The 20,371-nt window shown below is 40.5% G+C and overlaps 1 protein-coding gene across 2 annotated transcripts in view; it reads left to right on the top strand.

The window, feature by feature from the left end:
• Positions 1-239: 239 nt before the first annotated feature.
• CDKL5 (cyclin dependent kinase like 5) overlaps positions 240-20,371 on the top strand; it is a 157,428-nt gene continuing 137,296 nt past the window's right edge. For both annotated transcript variants that reach the window (XM_033119851.1, XM_033119841.1), the window contains exon 1: positions 240-318. The gene's annotated coding sequence lies outside the window, so the exon portion shown is untranslated. The remainder of the gene's footprint in view (positions 319-20,371) is intronic.

The following is a 20,371-nucleotide window of genomic DNA, read 5'->3' as shown; positions in this document are numbered from 1 at the left end:
TGGCTTCGGGGACCCGAGCACGAGCGGTGAGGACGGGGCGCGCGAGCCCGAGCACGAGCACGAGCGCTCTCTCCGCATTGGCTCCTACCAGAAGTAGGCGGGGCTGAGGCGGGACCTGGCGGGGTCGGGAGAGCTTCCCCATTGGCCTGAACGGGACGGCCGGGGCGGGGCAGTTAGCAAATTAGGCTGCGCGTTCGCTGATGCGAGAGGGCGGGCCCGGAGGTTTCGATTAGTTGTTGCTGCCGCTGGGGAAGGTAAAGCGGCGACGGCGGGCTCTGGAGCTGTGGGGTCCCCGGCTGGAGGTGGGGGACTCGTGGGGTGAGTAGTCGCGCCGCCACCCGCCCGCCAGGCCTTCTTACCCTCACTTCGGCTCGGCGCCCACCCAGCTTCTCCCTAGATAGGAGACCCACCTCGTCCCCCGGGCAGACTCGAGAAGGGGCGGCGGCGGCGCGGGTACCCCCAGAACGGGGCGACGCGGCGAGGGCCCCCCAGCTTGGAGTGGCCCCTTCTCAGCGTCCCATTGCGCCGCTGGAAGGGCTTCCCCGCCGAGGGGCTGGGGCTGGGGCTGTATTTTGGGGTGTGGGGAAACGAGAGGGTACCGAGGGGCGGCGGGTCGAGGCCGTCCCGCGGGGCTCTCCTTAGCGGCGGGTCTGCAGCGTCCCTGCCGCCCCCGCGGAGCTAGCTCCCTGGGGCTTGCGGCGAGGGAAGCCCCTTCTTGCTGGCGCTGATGAGCCTGCGCACCGGAGCCCTCTGCCCGAGTTCCGAGCAAGCTGGGGACCTGCCGGGGGCTGCGAGCCGCGGCCCCGGCCCTGCTGACCTTGACTGCGTGCGAGGGTGGGCGAGAGACCCACTGCCTGCCCCGCAGCTCCTCCAGCCTCCCCCGAACAAGTTTCGGGCGTTGCTATGAAGTTCACGACCGGCATAGTGGGGAGAAGCAAAACTGGCCTTTTCCCAGACCTTCGTACCCTTTGCACCCTCATAGAAATTAAATCATAGGGTTTGGAATCATCTCCCAGAACGAACAGGTTCTGCTCACATTGATTCGTTTTGTGCCCACGTTGGGGAAAAAAATAACCCGAACATATTTCAATGTAAAGGCAGAGCTTCCTTGAGGGTTTTGTTTTTTCGCTTCACTTGAGTGTTAAAGCACAGATGCCTGAATAAGAAAAACCTGACCTTAGTTGCTTAGATGAGAGGGATGCTGTGATATTTAAATAGTTGCAGATCGTGTTCTGTTTAACACAATCTATTTTAATTGGCCGAAATTTAAGCTGATTTTAGAAAGTATCACAGACACAGAAATTATTCTTTCCGTGCATCTGAATTAGGTTTGTTTGGACGTAACTGTTATGTAGTTAATGTGAAAGATTACACAAATTAATTTGAGAGCATTTGACTGAAACAGGAGACATAAATATGTATAGAATAGGATTACCGTTTTAGGTACCATCTGCTGGCACATTTCCAGCTTTTTTGCTGTGGGGTTACAAAAAAGACATCTTTACTGAGGCTATTTGGAATTATATGTGAATGACATTTAGATGTAAATTTGTTTTTAATTCCTTTAAGGGTTTTTAAATATTCATGAATGCGAAGAAGCTATATTGTCTGTTTAGTGTTGAAGGGGGTAGTATAATCTTATATTTTATAACAACCTAAGAATAGGTTGGTAAATAGGGTTTGTTAATAATAAAATTTTTAAAAGGTGTACGTCTATTTGAGAACATGATGGTTGAGTACCTTAGCAATCCTTTTGATTTCTTTATTACAAGGACTATTTTAGGTTTGAGCATTTTTGGCGTTGACACTGGAACGGGAGTAAGGAAGCCTGCAGCAGTATTACCAGTTTGACACCACCAGTGGGTGTTTCTGTTGACAAATGCAGAGAAGAGAACATTTGGGAAGGAAATCTTTTTCGGGGGGTGGGGGGGGGGTGGGGGGGTAAAAGGGGAAGGATCCAGAAGAGAAAAGCTGTAGAACTGAAGCTGCCAGCACAGTGTATGCTGAGCATTTCACAAGTACACCGAAACCTAATTAGGTTAAAAAATTCAGTTTGGTTGTACTAAATAATAGAACTCCAAAAGAGGCAAGCTAAATAAAGTTAATCGTTTCAAGAGTGTTAACTAATCTACCAGTTTAGAGGAGTTGAAGGGTCTTCAAATGGAGAGTGTGTCAAATTCCCTTGAATTGTCTTGCCTTTATAACAATGCAACGATTAATTTGATATATGTGTATATATAACAGTTTAGTCTTCTAATTTTGCTTATTTAATGTTTCCTAACCTTATTTTAAACACAAAACTTGATATATTCTTAAAAATAATTAGAAATAAGCATTTTTTTTCTCCAGAGAGAATTCCTGTTTTTTCCTGCTCAGATTTAGAATTTATTTCATGACCTGGGGGCTTGCGGTAGGAACTTTTTACCCCTTTATTTCAGGTTTTTTATTTTTATGCAAGTTTCCTGGACTAAATCTGCCATTATTTTCATTGTAATTTTCTAGGAGTTATTTAAACCAGAGTGTGGTTTTAAAAGAAAAGGCTCCCATTGAGGGAAATTGCAGGGCCATCTCGCATAGATGAGTAATAGAAGGTTGACTGCTTGGGAATCATGTATTCTGTTCCCAATATGCTGCATGGGGTTAAGGCAGTCTCATGTAATGAGAACCAGATTTTAGATGGTATTTCTACTTTGAAGGTACAGTATTGTTCCATTACAAACTGAAATACAGAGGTGGAGAAAGTACTTCAGCTATGCCCCCCCCCTCAGCTTTGCTTCACCACTGTCCAAGAATCTATGAGAGACTCTTTCAACAATAGTTGCATTGTTGGAAATGACAGTGGCTTCTGTTGCAGGAATTTAACCTTTCATTATGATTTATGTTTCAACTTTGTGATAGAAAATTCAGCTATATCTGAGAATATGGCTGTAGGAAATTTTAAGGAAGTAAGCAGAGAAAAGAAAATAAGCCTTCTTTAGTGTGTCTGTTAAAAGTTTACCTTTTTCCCCCTTCCATTTTGATAACTTTGGTGGTTATCTCCTTTATGTCTTCTAGATATTAGAAGGTATGCTAATATGGTACTTCATTTTTGGCTATTAGTGTGGGGTATGACTTTTTCATACAATAAATTGATGTCAAATAATAAGGCATTTAAGAACAAATGAAGTCACATGCGTAGATCTATAATGAGGGAAATCCTTTAGATAACCCTTAACTTTGGTACAAGAACAGCAAAATTTGAAGTATTAAGTTGCTTTCTAAGTAGAAAAGGCTGTTTACTCAGGATTTGATAATTTTAAATTCTACAGTTTTATTTTTTGGCAATATCGAATTTCTTTGCTGGAAGAGGAGAAAGAATCTCAAAAAATCTCAAAGGTTCTTTATCATCTGATGATGGTGTCAGTTGGATCATGTATTTCAACTTAGAAAAATAATGCAATTAAAAGACGACATTTAAGCTTTCTGTTTGGGAGGCTTTCCCAATTTCAATCTTAAACTCAGCCTTAGAAATCTTTTGTTGGTGATGCATCACTTTAGTGTTTGGATTCAAATTCTTGAGTTTCTAGAATATTTCCTTTATGTAGAGCAGTGCCTGGATGACTGGATTACACAAAGGTCTGGCCTCATTTCTTATTCAAGTTTGTACACTTCTCAATACTGAGGTAAGAACTTGGGTGCAATTATGTCTGTGGGTCTGAAAGCCAAGAGTGAGGACCTTTTACCCGAAGAGCCTTACAACATTTAGACAATTCAGATTTGGGAATTAACGGAAAATTATTTATTACATTAAAAGGACCTAGCCCATTCAGGTCTTTGAAATTGATTGTTAGTACTGAATTATGCTCTTTATGTACTTAGAAACATTTGTGTTTGAGATAGTCCTAAATTAGTGTCAAGTTTTGGGTCTGGTCTCTCTTTTGAGCGGTCTTCTCTGTAATAATTAGAATCTATTTATGGAGCCTTACCGAATACCAGACACTGTGGTAAATAATTTATTTGCAGGGAGAGAGATGTGTAAGTGTGTTCTCACAACATCTCTATGAGGTAGGTGTTTTCCTTATTTCCTGTATACACTTGACCAAATGGGTTCAGAAAGAAAATAATTTGCCCGGATTACCCACTAATCAGCAGCGGCAAAACTTCTATCCAAACCGGTCTGACTTGAACCTGTACTCTTCAAAACCATGCTTTCTGCTTCTCTTTAGGAATCTGATTCCACTCTTGGGGTGGTACTAGAGATAAACATATGTCTCCTGGAGTTCCCGGGCTACTTTGGCAAGGCCACCTAACCTTTAGTCACATGGTAAGCTGGACTCAGATCCATTGGCACTGCTGGATAGGACAACTGGAAGTACAGAATTTTCTAATAGGGTCATTAGTTCTGTTTCTTCATAACTGAAGGTGGTACCTAATTATTTACACCCCAAATGAGTAGCTGTTTCTAATTAACCATTTGGTATTTCATGTTTCGGCATGTTCCATTATACTTTTTACTGACTTTGATTAAATTTGCTACACTAATAAAGGCTATCGAGATATTCCTTGAATTCAATTTTGTGGTTTGATGCACTCTTGAAGTAAAATGGCAGCCATCACAACTTGCAGATGGTATCTCTTCCGTCAGTGTAATGACCTAAATGAAATAAAATCCGGAGGTCAAGTCTCCAGAGATGTTAGTTTCTTCTTAATACATAGAAGTTGGACTCTGACAAAAATTCTTCTATTTGAAAGTAGAATTTTCTGCTACTTAAAGCCTCTCTTGATTGTGTGTGTGTATGTATTTGTATTTAAACAAGACCCATCACTAAGAGCTAAACAGTTGCTTAGCCCAAAGGAATACTCAGAGGTCCATGTTAGGGAAGAAAAGGACTTAATACCTTATTCTGTAATTGATGAGAATCACTTTTGTCACTAATTATTAGAGTTAGAAAGGCGTGATGAATATCGAAGGACCTAAGGGCTGGGCCAGAAATCATCTTGGCCAAAGCAGAACAGTTATTCTACAAAGACAGGGCCTATACATAGTTCTTGTGGATTTCTTTGCCAAGTACGGGTTTTAAATACCCTGTTTCCCTGAAAATAAGACCTAGTCGGACAATCAGCTGTAATGTGTCTTTTGGAGCAAAAATTAATATAAGACCCGGTCTTATATTGTAGTAAAATAAGACCGGGTCTTAACATTAATTTTTGCTCCAAAAGACGCATTAGAGCTGATTGTCCGGCTAGGTCTTATTTTCGGGGAAACATGGTATGCATTTTTAACAGCTTTATTGAGGTGTACTTTACATACATAAAACTCACCTGTTTTAAGTGTGCCATTCAATGATTTTTGGGGGTAAATTTGTGCATTGTATAATCACCACTACAATGCAATTTTAGAACATTTCCATTACCCCAAAAAGATCCTTCCTGCCAACATGCATCTTTTTTCCTTATCTACTTGCTTCCACCTAGATCCCTTTCACATCAGACACTGATAAATGAAATCATGTTGATCTTAAAAGATACCTCTTAAAAATATCCTCTTACACATGTTACAATTTCTTAGTACTTTTTGTATTTTCAAAAGCTTTTGCCTAAACATAATACATAGCAGAATATAAAGGACAGTACTGCAAATGACATAAATTACCTTCTCTTTGTGGTTTTGATTTGATTTTGTTGTGGTATTTTTTAAACCAGCAAATAAAATACAATGTTCTTAATGATGTGTTGGAAATGCAGGAAAAAAGAAATCAAGGTAAAAGTAATTACTGGGCAAGAAAAAAATTCCTTTCAGATTTAAGACCATGGGCAAAAAAATTGGTTTTCTTGATTTTTAAGCCAATTACATTGTGCATTTTATTGTTTTGAGCTCTAATCCCCTTGAGACATTCATGCCTACTGTGCATGCCACAGAGCGGGCTTCATTAAATTCAGGTATTCATACACATTGTCTGCTTTCTTCATGGCTTCAGACTGGATTGTTGGTGGGCTTTAGACACCGCTGAACCTGCAAGGTATGGTGGCTTTTTCCTGCCTGCATCATTTTCTTTCTCGTTACCCTCAAGGGGGTGGGGGGAGCAAAGCTAACTTGGGAACAAGTTGTACAGGATAGGCTGATGCTGGTCCCTTCGCAGGTGCTGTCCTTTGCCCAGTGTACTCTGTGTGTAGATGGACACTGCTGATAAGATAGCTTAGAGCTGTTAATTTGGGGGTGTGCATAATACAGGAATGCAGTGGTTTGGTTGGAAGTAACGTGTTTTGGAAACTGTCTAACCTTTCATTGCTTTGAGATGAACATTTCTGGATGGAAAGTGATCCTTACAAGTGCCAAGCACGTAAATCAGTAACTCCCCGCGTGGTAGTTTTTGTCTGGATTTTTAATGACAAACAGATTAGACACAGCACTGCTAATAGTTTACTGTAAATTCATCATAACTGGTCTGAAGAAGGTTAACCTGTTTAAAAAAATATATGTTTAACAGCTATGGCTGTATGATTTTGTTGTTACTTTGTATCCTTTGTGAGAGAAAGTCCTATTAATATCAAATAGTAAGATAGGAAGTGCTTTTTTCTGCCAGTGTACCTTTTTTGACTTAAAGGGAAATAGTGAATTTGAAAGTACAACTTGTTTTCTGGAAGTTATCAAAACATATGGATAAATACATTATAATTTTTTTTTTAAAGACTGCCTTAAATTATTTTAGATAAGTTGCAATTTCAGATCTCCGTTTGTATTACCCTTAAAGATTAGGTTCTTGGCAGTGCAAGATTGTATCATAATAATCAGATTAAGCACGCACTCACTCATGTGAGGAAGAGATGGCAGATAAAAAATGGTGGTAATAATTGACGAACGACTTACTGACTTGGATTTGCCCAGTTACCCTGATATTGGCAAGAGTAGAAACTAGCTTCCTGATGAATAGAATCCTTCAGAGACTACAAAAACTGGTTCCAGTGTGACCATCCTGTAGTTTAACCCTACACCCCACCCACTCTGGTTTGTCAGCCTCTTGTGGGACGTATTAACCTTAATTGCTAGTAATTAGTAACATTACCACTAAAATTTAGCGTTGCAAAGGAAAAGTTTTATTTTAATTGTTAATAATTGAAAATAATTGAGGGAGACAAAAGGTAATTTTGTGCAAATCGGTGTTTCATACTTTATCAGTTATTTCTTGCTCAAATAACCTGCCCTGCCTTCTGAGGATCTGTCCTTCATCTAGGAAATACTAGTTGTCTACTAAGTACCAGACTGCGACCCAGGCTGGATAGAGTGATACATAAAAGAGAAGTAGGCCCTGCCCTCACATCATTTACAGTCTTGAGATGGAGGCAGAGGGAAAGTGCAGGGCGCTCGGGAGTACATAACAGAGTGGGGATGGTGTATCTTTCCTGGGGGCACAGGTAAGAAGGCCACACTGAGGAGGTGACATTTAAGTGAGACCTAAAGGATGAGAAGGAGGGGTCTAGTTAGGGAAATACATTTTCCTGACAGAAGGTGCAAATGCCTCAGGCAAGGGGAGAGGTAGAGGCTTTTGAAAAACAACCTTTTAAAAACTGAAAGAAATCCAAATGGCTGGAAAGTAGAGAAGCAGGTGATGAAGCGGAAGTAGGCAGGGGCCAGGTCTTGAAAGGCGGAATAAAGGCCAGCTGCTGGGTTTTTGAACTGTCCTAAGTCTCCTGGGAAGCTATGGAAGGTTCTAAACAGGAATGTCACGTGAAATGAAATGCCACAAAAAAACGAGTTTTAGCTCAATGGAACCTTGATAATTTACCAAAAAGGTCAAATCTCTGCAAGGTAAAATATTCTTCTCTAATCTCATTAAAGTTTTGTAACTGCTTCCTTGATTGATTGTGATCTGTGGTACTCTTTTCATTGTTTTTATAGAAATTACTTTTTCTAAGGCTCCTCCTTTTTATCCTTCACCATTTTGTTAACCTTATATAGGAATGTCATTTCTGTTTATAACTGAGTTAAATTTTTTTTCTAACAGGTTTAGCTCTCTTCCATATTTAAACTTAGAACTGCTGGGTTTTGTCCCCTGGACACCTTTAATCCCCTCGAGGTATTTAATGTTTTAACAAAATGTTTTATTATGTCAACATTAAATTTGCTTTCTTCTCCCCCTCAAATACAGTGTCTTAGGTCTAGTTTAATATTTTTTCAGCATTTGTGCTGTTTCCTAGTTTACGAAATCTCATTTGAGTACTACAAAGTTTTTAGAGAATTTTATTAATATTGTTTAGGATTACTGATCTTTAGCAAGAGTACCGTTTTCAAATCTGGTTCATGTTCTGTGACTTCTCATCTATGTTAAACCGGTCTCTGTCGAGCTGCTTACGTTCAAGTGAGCTTATGTATATAAAACTACTGTAAAGGTGTTATTTTATCTATCCTAATTTGTTTTTCTCTGCTTTCACAGTAAATGTCTCTACATACTCAGTTCTATTTTGGAAATCTTTCGCCATGCTGAATTTTTGCTGGCCTTGATCAGGTCTTCCTTGGTGTAAAGTTGTTAGTTTGTGCCTGTATGGAATGCTGTGGCTCACTTTTCCGCTCCACAGTTATTAATACAAAGAATATCCACAGGATTCCCTTCAAATATTTCCTTTGAAATCTACATTTTGATGCAGCCTCTAACTTAGCTCGCTTTGGCCTTGAGTTCTGAGGCCTTTCTGAACCATTCTATACCTGCTCTGTATTCTTGTTGCTTTAATCTTTTTTCTTTTCCTTCTTCTGGTGCTGGTAACTTGAAGAGTTTGCAGTGGTTTGCGTCATTACTTTTTTCACATGCTATCCAGTCCAGGACATTTGTTTTAAAAGAGTTGCCTCATTTCAGATTTTAGAATTTGAAACTGATGAACTGATGTTTTTGTGCTAGAGGTTTCTCGAGCATCCAGAGCGACTACCCTTGATTTAGAGTTTTAAGTCTGTCCCGCTGCACAGGATTGGTAAAGGAACGCCATACTTGTCTTTCTTTGGCTGACTTTATGATCGGCTAATGGTTTGGGTGTCTTGGTGTCACGTGTTCTTTAGGCAACTGAAAGGGTGTCAGCATCGTGGTAAGTGAGGGAGATCCAAAGCCAAGCTGCAGTGTGCCATTGTGGAGTTTGGAATCCAGCAGAAGTGGCGGAAAGCAGTGACTAAAGTACAGGGTGAAATGCACATTTCAATGGAACTACCGGGTGTTGGTTCTCTAGGTCAGAACAGATGCACTTAACACAGACTTAAGGAGACTGGGAAAGGCAGTGATTCCTGAGTGTTTGTGAAGAGTCTTAAAGGAGGCCCAGAATGTCAGGTGGAGGGATGGTGTTTTCTGGGAGATGGTGTATTCAAAGACAGATCTAAGAATGAGCATATAAAGCTAGAAAAATAGTAAGAAATAACATGGATTTATGTATTGCATGCCTTGCTTTGATGCTTGTACCCCAGCTAGTACATCCCAGGATCTTGATTTTCTATCTTTATGGCCACCTTTTGGCTTTTTTCTGTCCGTGTTCATTTTTCCCTAAGAGGGTAGGAAGGAAATAGTAAGACCAGGAGTGTAAGGGTGGACCTTTGGAAGTATGGCTGAGCAGGTAGTACCGGTTTTCTACTGCAAGTTCCGTGGAGGCATGGAGTGTGCACTGTTGTTGCCTCAGCGTCTCGTGCATTGCCTGGCACGTAGGACATGCGTAATATTTTTCTTATGAAAGGCCCCCTTTTTCTGCCCCCTCCCCATCTCCTCATGTCAGTGCCTTCTTCAGTGGCTTCTCTTTTCTGTCAGGTACCTGTCTAGTGGATCTTCCTCTCTGTTCGCCCTATAGACATGCTTGTCCCATATCTGGTCACCAGGCATAACTGTGTTACAATCGGATTCACATTAGTGTACAAGTGTGCTCATGTGATAAAGTTTTGGCGCCCTGTGAGGCTCCTGAAACTTTTCTACCAATGTTTACAGTATGGCCGATGAGGGAGAGGCCAAAATGAACACCTGCGAGAGTGACGTTTCTTTGAGTTTTTTCATAGTTCATTGCATGAATTCATTGACGTGCTGAGCTCTATTCCGTAATAAACTCGTGTGTGTGTGCATATGCGCGTTTGTATATATCTGCATTGTACCTTACTTGCCATTAAGCCAAACATTCTGTGAAGATGTTTGCTTATTTATCATGTGACTTCAGACCCCCCCCATCCCTCAGATTGGGAAGTTGCTTTTAAGTGTGTTACCACATTGAGGTAAAATAAAAGGTCCTCTGAGGATGCAATGTCTTCACCAAAGAATCCACTGTACAATAATAGCTGGTTGGTTAGATGGAGGGTTTTTTGTTTTTTAAGCACGTGTAGTAGACTTTTAAATACCCTCTCTACATTTTTGGTTTCCCAGAAAACTTGCCCAGAAAACTCACCATCCTCAGTCTCTTTTACAGCTAGGATCCCAGGCTTGTGACTTAGCTTTGACCAGTTATTTATGCAGAGTGAAACTTGTGAGCGTTGTGAGGTGGCCATCATGTGTAGTTGAATTGATGGTCTGGTGATCATGTTGACAGAGGTGTTTGCTTTTTAAGGAGCGGCAATGACAGAGCTTATGGAATTCAGCCTCGAGTAGCATTGGTGTTGAGGGGTGGCTAGATATAGGTATACAGGGTGTACACACACACACGTATGTACATACATATGTACACACACACAATAGTGTTTATTTCCCTTCCTATTCTTTGATCATGTGATTTGTGGTTAGATGTCTTATTTTTGGACTATTTTCAGCCATTATATCTTCAAATATTTTCGTCCCATTCTCTTTCCTGTTTCTGTGATTCCAATTACCAGTAAATTAGAACCTTTGATCTTGTTCCACAGCTCTTCAATGTTCTATTTTGTTTTCTTTCTTCTCTCAGTGTTTTGGTTGGGGTAATTTCTATTGACCTATATTCAAGTTCACTGATTCTTGCCTTGGCTGAGTTGGGTCTAGTGAAGAGCCCATTCATTGAAGGCACTCTCATTTCTCTTAACTTTTTTATTTTCAGTACTTTCATTTTATTTTTTCTTGTAGTTTCCATCTCTGCTGAATTACCCATCTGATTTTGCATGTTGTTCCCCTTTTGGGTTATAGCCCTAAACATGTTACTCGTGGTACAAGTATTTAAAATTTCATTCTAGATATTTCCAACATCTGATTCTGTATCTAGTTCTGATATGATCTTTATCTTTTGAGTGTTGTTTTTTGTCTCATACCTTGTGGTAATTTTTGTTCCTAGCCTGACCTATTTTGTAGAATAGTAGAGTCTAATGTACATAATTTTTACTTCTGTAAATGGGCTTGTCTTTCCTTCTGTTAGGCCTTTAGTGCAGGGATTTGAATTAATCTAGTTAAGAGTTGGGCTGGGTTTGAGTTTGGTTGTTGCTGTGGTTACCCTCAGTGTATCTCAGGCTTCAAATTCTCATGGAGATACTTTGTGATTAGGGTGGGAGTTGATTTATTTTATTCTGAGTTTCAAGTCTTTTGAAATGTGCCTTAGAGAGCGTCTTCTTACATGCTCTTGTTCTTCTGACCCTCTTCTGGTAGTATTCTAATGTTGACTTGTTACTGGAAGTTAGTTAGCGTGGAGGTGGGGAGTAATGGTGGGGTGTGGTCTTTTGTTCTGATTAAACCTCAGATTTAGACCTGTATCAGTATACCAACCAACGTCTTGCCCCTCCCCTGGCTATGCCTCTGCAGAATCTTGTCCCTCTCCCAGGAGGAGGGCACCCACCTCTTTCCCAGCTGCAGTGAGTTTTCACCAATGCTCAAAACAAGTGCTTATTGGCCTTTCTTTCCCAGATGAAGGCTTTTCTTCTCTAGTGGAGATAGGGGAAGAGAAGGATCCGGGTGGATTTCTCGCTCCTGAGGCCCAGCTGCAGTTCCCTTCCCCCAGGTTTGCATCACAATGGGCATTTCTTTCCTCTCTGAGTGCCTGGTGGGATTGATGGAGGAAGATCCTGTAGAAGGTTGGTGTCTCCCCAGTTGTTGTGACCCCGCCAGTGGTTTCACACTGTCCAGCGAGCCACAGGGGGCTTTTTATCTGCTTGCCAATTTTTCTAGCTGAACTCCTTTTATCAGTGTCCAGTTGCTGTCTATTCCAGGTGAGCACATGGTTGTATCCTCTCTCCTTATAAGCACTGTCTCTCCTAAGATTTTGAGCCAATTGGTTGTTCTGTGAATTTGAAATTAATCCAGCTCTTTTTCATTGGAAGAGGACAGCTATGTTCCTTCTAGCCTTCTTATTACAGGGTGAAAGACAGCAATTTGGTTACTCTTAAAATTTTAACATGCGCATTTAACTTAGTCTAAACTTAATTATTATTCCTATCCTCCTGAATAAGACAGATTTTAGAATGGTTTATCTTTTAACCTTCATTCCCTGCCCATGTTAGTTATTTATGCTTTAGTTTTGCCTCGTTTAAGCCACCGTAAGCCTATAAAAATAGTGACTATTTACTCATCAACATATTTTTCAAATTTCTTTGCTCACCATTCTTCATTTACCCCATTTCTTCCTTTTTCAGTTTCTTCCTTTATAAGGAATGTTCCTAAGTAGCTCTTTTACTAAAGGCCTGTTAGTAGTAAACTTGGTCTTGGCGTTTCTGAAAGTGTCTTTACTTCACTTTTGAATGATTGTTGAGCTGGGTACAGAATTTTACAGTGACAATTATTTTCGCTATTGTGTTTTGACAAGTTTTGTTAATGAGAAGTCTTTAGTCAGTTCAGGTGTAATTTCTTTATACGTAGGTAATTATCTTTTCTCTTTGGCTACCTTTAAGATTCTTTCCCTTGGGGTTTTTTGTTTATTTGTTTGTTTTTCGTTTTTCCTACAGTTTCTTTGTGGTATCTTTTGGGTGGGATTTGTTTTAATTTATCTTCATTTTATTTGTTTTACTCCCCTCAGTCTGAAGACTCATGATACCTTCAGTTGTGGAAACATATCTTAGTCATTATCTTTTGAAATATTGCTTCTCCTCCGTTTTCCATTTCTGGAACTATTATTTAGAAATGTGCTGAAGTTTTTCATTGTATTCTCAATATTGCTTAAATTTTCTTCAGTATTTTCAATTTTTACTTCTGGGTGATTTCCTGATACCTATCTTACGATTCATTAATTTCTCTTTAGCTGTGTCTAGTCTATTATTGTCTAATCCATTTATTGAGAATTCTTACTAAAAACATTTAGCTATAGTTTTACATTTTTTTTTCAAAATTGCTTTTTAATTTTCATAAGAGCATTTTCGGTGAACACTTTAAAATTTAGTTATGTTTGTCTCATTTAAATTGTTTTCTTAGATGTAGTTCTCGAGGAATGAAATCTCCCATTTGTCTTCCCTTCCTTCCCTCCCTCCAGCTTTCACTTGTTTCTTTGTGAGGTTTGCAACATTTGACAATTTGGGAATTGTTTGCCTGTGCCTGGCTTGTGGGATGCTCCTTTGGATGGCTTTGCATTTGCCTCTGATGGGACGCCTGGGTTCACTGCTTCTGGAGAGTTTTTGATCTATTCTCAGATGGATTTCCAACTTCCGGAGGGTGGTATGAACTTGTGCTCCATATCTGTAGTAGAGCAAAGACTTGGATTTTCCCTTTTACCTTGGTCACTCCTATGCACAGCCCTGGGCTGCTGTGTGTAGCTTTTCTTTTTTCTTAACTTACCCAAGGGCAGCCCTTTGTATCTCTTGCCTTCATGCTGGTGGTTCACTTCCAGCTTCTTTCCAATGCACAGATCTGAGGCAATGTCTTTGGTTTCCTGGCCCCATAATCATTTGAATTTGTAGCCCTTGGTTTCGAGGACAGGAGTGAGCAAGTCTTTGTCCTGTGAAGAATCTCATTTAATAAGCTTCTTGTCTTTGTAGCCACTCCTTTCTATTCTGGTTTTCCTGACTGTTGGTCAGGAAGTAGTTCATCCAGTTAAGAACCAGGAAGTAGTTGCAACCACAGACATCTTCTAACTTGAACAGATTACTTACTAAAAGTTCATTTAGACGTTAATAGTGTAGAACGCAGTTCATATTATCTGATAGGAATGATGTTATTGAACAAATAGGTTCGTTTCCTCAGGGGTCTGTTCTTTTCATTATGCAGTTGAAATCGGTATAGGCTCTTTGGGACTGTAATCAGTATGAGGAAGGTGATTTCTTTGGGGAGGTGCATTTTAACATTCGCAGTGAGAGGAGGGTCTGGTGGTTTCCAATCTCAGTTCTTTGCTGGGGTCACCTGCCTGCTACCAGGCCCTGGTATTGTTACAGACCCTCGCCGCTGTTCACAGACCTGCCTCTGAGCCTTCAGTGCTCATCACTTAGCACACAGCCTTGCGTCCACTCCACTGAGAACATTGAGGGCCTTCTGGCCCAGCTGGCTGGCCCCATGTACAAATTTATCAGTTCTTCTATCCCCAGAGCTGTCCTTTCCTCCTGGCTCAGAGGACGAGGTGCTTCTGCTGCTGTTTGAGGCCAGTCCTTTACCCAGTGCCCTCTGCTTTGGCGATCTTTTTCCATTAGTTACTCCCCCTCTGGTTCCCCATCGTGTAGCCCACTGTTTCTCAACCGGGGCTGATTTTGCTCCCAAGGACATTTGGCAATGTCTGCAGACATTTGGTGCTCACAGTTGGGGGGGGTGGGGGGGATGTGTGTGCATGCTCCTGGCATCTGGTGGGTAGAGGCCGGGAATGCTGCTGATCACCTTGCAATGCCTGGCATAGCCCCCACAGCAAAGAACTACCGGCCCCAAATGTGGGTGGGGCCGAGGGTCAGTAACCTTGTTGCAGCCTTAGTCTTGCGTGGGACTCCTTTGGTTTTCTCTGCCCATTATCTCATTCCTAAGGTTCTCATCCTAGAAAACCTTCCCTGAACCACTGTCTACTCCTCTTCTAGCTACCCAGCCTTCTCCTCCCCTTCTCATCTAACCTTCTGTGAGAGTGGTGTATACATCGTCTATCCATTTCTCAAACTTCAGCTCTTGCTCTCTGGCTTCCCACCGGCACTACTGAAGCTCTCGTTGCTGAGATTGCCTGTGACCGCCTGTGTGCTGCATCTGGTGGATTCCGTCGCTCCTAATTTTACTTTTCTGTTGCATCTGACACAGTTAATCACTGTCTCCTCGAAGCAGTACGTTCCCTTGATGTCCTGGTTGTCTGTGTCCTCTTACTGTTTCTTTTTCTGCATCTTCCGTGGGCTCTTATCTATCCCTTACACCTTACACACGGCTGTTAGCCTGGGTTTGGCTTCTCGGCCAAGTGTTACCATCAGTCATTGTCTCAGTTATGCCCAGTTTCAGTTCTGTTTATATGCAGATGTTTTTCTAAATTTCTAAATTCTTCCCCACCTTTCCCCTACAAGCTTCAGACTCATTTTTCATAACACCTGCTGGAAAGCTACACTTGAATGTTTTACAGGTGCCTGACACTCAGCATGTCTAATGTGCAGAACAACAGCCTTTCCTCAAACTTGCTCCCCCTCTACTCTCCAATTTTAAAAAAAAGTCTCTGTTAATGTTTTGACCAACCACCCGGGCTCCTAAGGTAAATAGTTGGGTCTTGTCTAACTCAGATATACAGAGGGGGCCAAAAAAATATCTACACATTTTAAGAAAGGAAACAACTAATAATATATACCGATAACAAATGATGAATATAAGTCACGTTTGACTTCTGCAGTTACAAGAGGTGCTCAAAGGGGTTACCACCGTGTTTCCCCGAAAATAAGACCTGGCCGGACCATCAGCTCTAATGCGTCTTTTGGAGCAAAAATTAATATAAGACCCGGTCTTACATAATATAGTATAATATATAATATAATACAATACTGGGTCTTATGTAATATAGTATAATATATAAGACCGGGTGTTATATAATATAGTATAATATATAATATAATACCGGGTCTTATGTAATATAATTATATTAATTTTTGCTCCAAAAGACGCATTAGAGCTGGTGGTCCGGCTAGGTCTTATTTTCGGGGAAACAACGGCATCAGTGTCCAGACACTTCTGATGATGGCGAACTACTACTGCTTGAGCAACGTTGACCAAAGTGTCCACTTGTATACATTTTTTTGCCACCACCCCCAGTATTGTGTACAATTGCTGGTATGATATAAAATCTGATTTTGATGTTATCACTGACCTGCTTGAAAGCCTACACTGGTGCTCTCAAGCTGACAGAAGGAGGAAAACGGTAGGTGAACGTCTGAATTCCCTTATGTGGCCCATCAGGCTCTCTGGGATGTTCTCTGCCTACCTAACCTCTCCAGCCTCACAGCGTTTCCCTGTCTGCCTCGGACACTATGCTCCGGCATGTAGAGTCCCCCTTAAAATTCTGTTGTACATTTGATGTCTTCGCTTATGTTATCCCCTTGGTCTGGAATGCAGTGTTTTTCTGCAGTTTGTGGGGCACTGGTTCTCTGGGTGGTGGGACTCCCTCTTTCTCAAGGAAGCTACGGTTAACTGGCACCTTTCTCCACTTCTCTGGCCTCAGCGTTATTGAGTCGTATTCCTCGGCTGAACTGGCATTTCAGAGAGCTGGGACTGGGTAAATGCTGGCATTAGACCTGCTGAAAAGAGGGTGTTTTCAGCTCTTCAGTTATGTGGTTTATTATTAGCCATTTCTTTTCTTAGTTTCCACTACCTGTAGTTTTATTATCTTTCAAGGATTCTTCTGGAAAAATACAGCTTTTTTGCCTACATGAAGTTGTGGGTTCTTCAGCTTTATTGGGTTTTACCATCCATTCAGTCTTAATCTGCTGGAGCATCTCCTGCATTTCCGTGGCTGCTCTGGACTTATTTTTATTTCTTTTGCTTATTTCGGTGGGTTTTAATGTGGGAGGAAAGGTAAACACATGTGTTTGGTCAGCCATTTTAAAGCAGAACTTCAGTGCCCTGTACCTCATGCGGTTTCTCTTTTTTCTTTATTGTAGCTATCATGGCAAATAATGTCTTTTAACGGGAATCCTTGTGTACATTTTTGATCATTTTCTCCGGAACTAGTCTTATATTTCTCTTGGGAATCACTAGGGGTGATGATACGTAATTCTGAGGGGGAGCAGGCCACACCTGTGGAAGGTATAGAGGCAACACGCGGATCCACCTACTGGAAAGGTTACCAGTTAAAAGTGTTTATTATTTTGGCCAATCTGGTCAGCATTATTTTTTTTGTTGTTGTTGGGTTTAAAGTAATTGTAAGATTTGAACATTTACAACATTTATTTATTGGCCGTTTGTATTTTCCTTTGTACATTTTCTTTTCATGTCAATAAAATTTTTTTAAAACTATTTTGTAGGGTTCACGTGTGTCTTTTTAACATGAAATAAACAAATGCTACCAAATATAACATCCATTGCCTATTTTTTAAGTTTGGGTTTTTTATTATGATTCTTGGAAAATGAAAATCCACTCATGATTTTGTGATAATTGATACATACCTCACACGGTGGCTGTGAAAATGAAATGAAATAACATAGATGAGGAGTCCCACATGGTACTTGGTACATAATAGGCAGCAGTAAATATTAGTTCCTTTTGTAGATTCTTTCTCCTTTGCCAGAGTATTAAAATAACTAGTACTGCATACTCTATCACATGTATTTACCGAAACCTTGTTAAAGGAAGGGCAGTATGCCAAAAACCCTGAGGGATACAGAGATGTTTAAGGCCGCTTCCTGTCCAGGGATAAACTTTAGCTTACTGTATGTATTTTTTCCTTTCTAGGCTTTTTCTTTTTTTTAACATCCTGTCCTGGAAACCTTTCAATCTTTAAACTGTGTTATTTTATTTGAGCACAGAACACTTTAAGTGTTCCCACATTTAATCCATTACATTTCTATAGGAATATCTATTCCACTTTATAGATGGAGACCCTGAAGGGTGATCTGCCACCTTCTGGCTGGGATATATTGGGATGTAGAAGAACACTAACCATTGTCCCTCCAGCCTCAGGGGGTGCTGAATAAATAGTTATTGAAAGAATGAATCATCTTTTATTAAACGGTATGTTAAGCCCATTCCTAAATTGCATCTCGACTCCTTAGTGTTTCTCTCTCTCCCTTTATATTTTATGCTGCTAAAGTGGTTAAAATAGCTTTCAAATTCAATGGTTGGTAGAAAAGACATTGGAAGTTGGAAGACAGATGCTACACTGTTTTAGTCATCATGAAAAAAGATTTTTGTGCTGATACTGATTGTATTTGCCAGTTAAATTTTTTGCCCTGGTGCTGATTCTCTGCGAGGCTACGTTTCTGGTTCCTGAAAAGCTGCAAGGGGCTTCCCCATTTTGGGGCCAGGGTAAATGGCCCAATTTGTTGCAGTCTAAGGATGACTCTGCTGTTAATAGCCAGGTTTTTCATTTAATCTCTAGTAAAGTAGGAAAAAATTAGCAATTATAATTAGGCTCTGGAGATTCAAGGGGAAAACTTTAATGAATGAACTAGCAAATATACAAACTTTAATGGAATAAGTGATTAACAGACATCTCAGAGTTTGCTCTGCATTTAGCTTTTTGTAGTTGGTTGCCTTTTTTTCCAAGTATGGATCAGTTGGCTGAAATTCAGTGTCATCTTTCCTGTATGAACCATACTCAATCCATACTACTCATCCATCCTATCTGTCCAGTAGATCTAGTTTTGATTTCTTAAAAGTGGAGCAATAATAGAGATGACTTATGAAACCATCAGGTGCAGAATTATAGATTTTTACAGTGTGCTGCCTTTTAACATTATCTAACCCATATCTAATTTGATAGCCATATTTTTAAAGTGACTCATCATCACCTTCATTGAATCTTGCCAAAGCATCCAACATAATTTTCACAGAAACTGCGATTTTCTTTTAAATGGTTTACATACTGTTTACTTGAAAACAGCCATGGCTATTACAGGGGGAATTGACAAATAGTTTTTTTGGAAGAAATGCTACTAACTTGGATGCTAAACATGTAGGTTAATTTAAGGGAGCAGAAATATGGAGTTGAACTAAATAGTTACCTATTAGGCAAAAACATTTGCACTGTTGGCAGGAGCTGGTCTGTTTACAGAGGTAATGGGGACTTGATAACTGTTAGGTCTGTTAAGAGACATGCTGGAGGGCCAATATGGCTCAAGTGCACAGAGCAAAGACTCTTGTGATGCATTTTCTACTTTGCAAAAAGTACATTTTCCATGAACAACATGCCTTTTTACAGTATAATAGAGATAACTGAATTATTAGGAGTACCTGGAGAAAATCACTCTGTTCAGATAGGATCGCCTTTTCCCCAAGTAGAGTTTCTCCCTTCTCCCAGATATAGGTCATTTCTACCTTTTGTGGGCATGTAAAATACCTGGCGTAGACCTTTTTGCACTTTTCACATGTGGTTAACTCACCTGTTCGCCTGTCCTATGAGCTCTTCCTCTGAGGAGCTTTTGTACACAATTCTGATCCGTAGTTGGTTCTGGCCACTTAAACTGATGACACAGCCCAATCTTGCTGAGATTCAGTTCTTTCTCATTGAGGTGCCATAAGAAAATAAGCCATTATGACCTATAAATTCAGTCCAGAAAATATTTTAGTATATTTATACTCAATTGAGTGTATTATATTCCGTATGTCCAAGATAGTGTTATGTCTACAAAGTACTGAGTTTAATAATACATTAAACAGACAAACTCTTGTCTGTGGACCTGTATTTTAATAGTATATGGGGGGGGAGAGATTAATGAGCCTGGAGGAATCTGTGCGGTTTTGAAAGTATGTAGGACCTGAACTGGGTTGTGAGTGGTAACAACAGGGCTTTTCAGCACACTGCTTTACGACATTCAGTAATCTGGATCTCCTTTGAACTCTCTTTCCTCCTTTTGTGTCACACACTCCCAGCCTTGCTACTCCTTGTCTAGCCTTCCCCCCCCCCCCCCAGTATCTTTGTTTTCTTTAACAATCTGCCTTTGGCCATCTTTCTCTTCTTTCTACCCTAGGTGTAATGCTTTATTGTTTTAACCCTAACCCTGAGCTTTCAGACCCTCTAGTGGACTGTCAGACCCTCTGACTTCTTTGAGAATAAGTTGCATCGTTGTAGTTCTTAAGTATCTAGTATATAAATTTGTGTAAGCACCATGTACCATTCTCTTAAGTTTAGCTTCTTTCCCCAAACTCAGTTCTTCTTTTCCTTTTTCTATTCCTGGTCCTAGAGTTATCCCTTTAATTCCATATCCTGGTCAGCAAGTTCTGCTGCTTCTGTCTTCAAAGTGTTACTTGTAACCACGCTATTCTTTCCACTTTCATTATTGCATGCCGGTTAAAACACCAAATATTGAGTGCACATTATATTCTAAGAACTATTTAGGTGCTGGGAATACAAATATTATAGATCCAGCCCCTTGCTCTTAGAATACGGGAGGGGGAGAGACTTATT

This window comes from Rhinolophus ferrumequinum, chromosome X, assembly GCF_004115265.2.
Source record: "Rhinolophus ferrumequinum isolate MPI-CBG mRhiFer1 chromosome X, mRhiFer1_v1.p, whole genome shotgun sequence".
NCBI classification, from domain to species: Eukaryota; Metazoa; Chordata; class Mammalia; order Chiroptera; family Rhinolophidae; genus Rhinolophus; species Rhinolophus ferrumequinum.
Note: the sequence above shows the minus strand (reverse complement) of the source record. Positions and strands in the feature narration are given on the sequence as shown.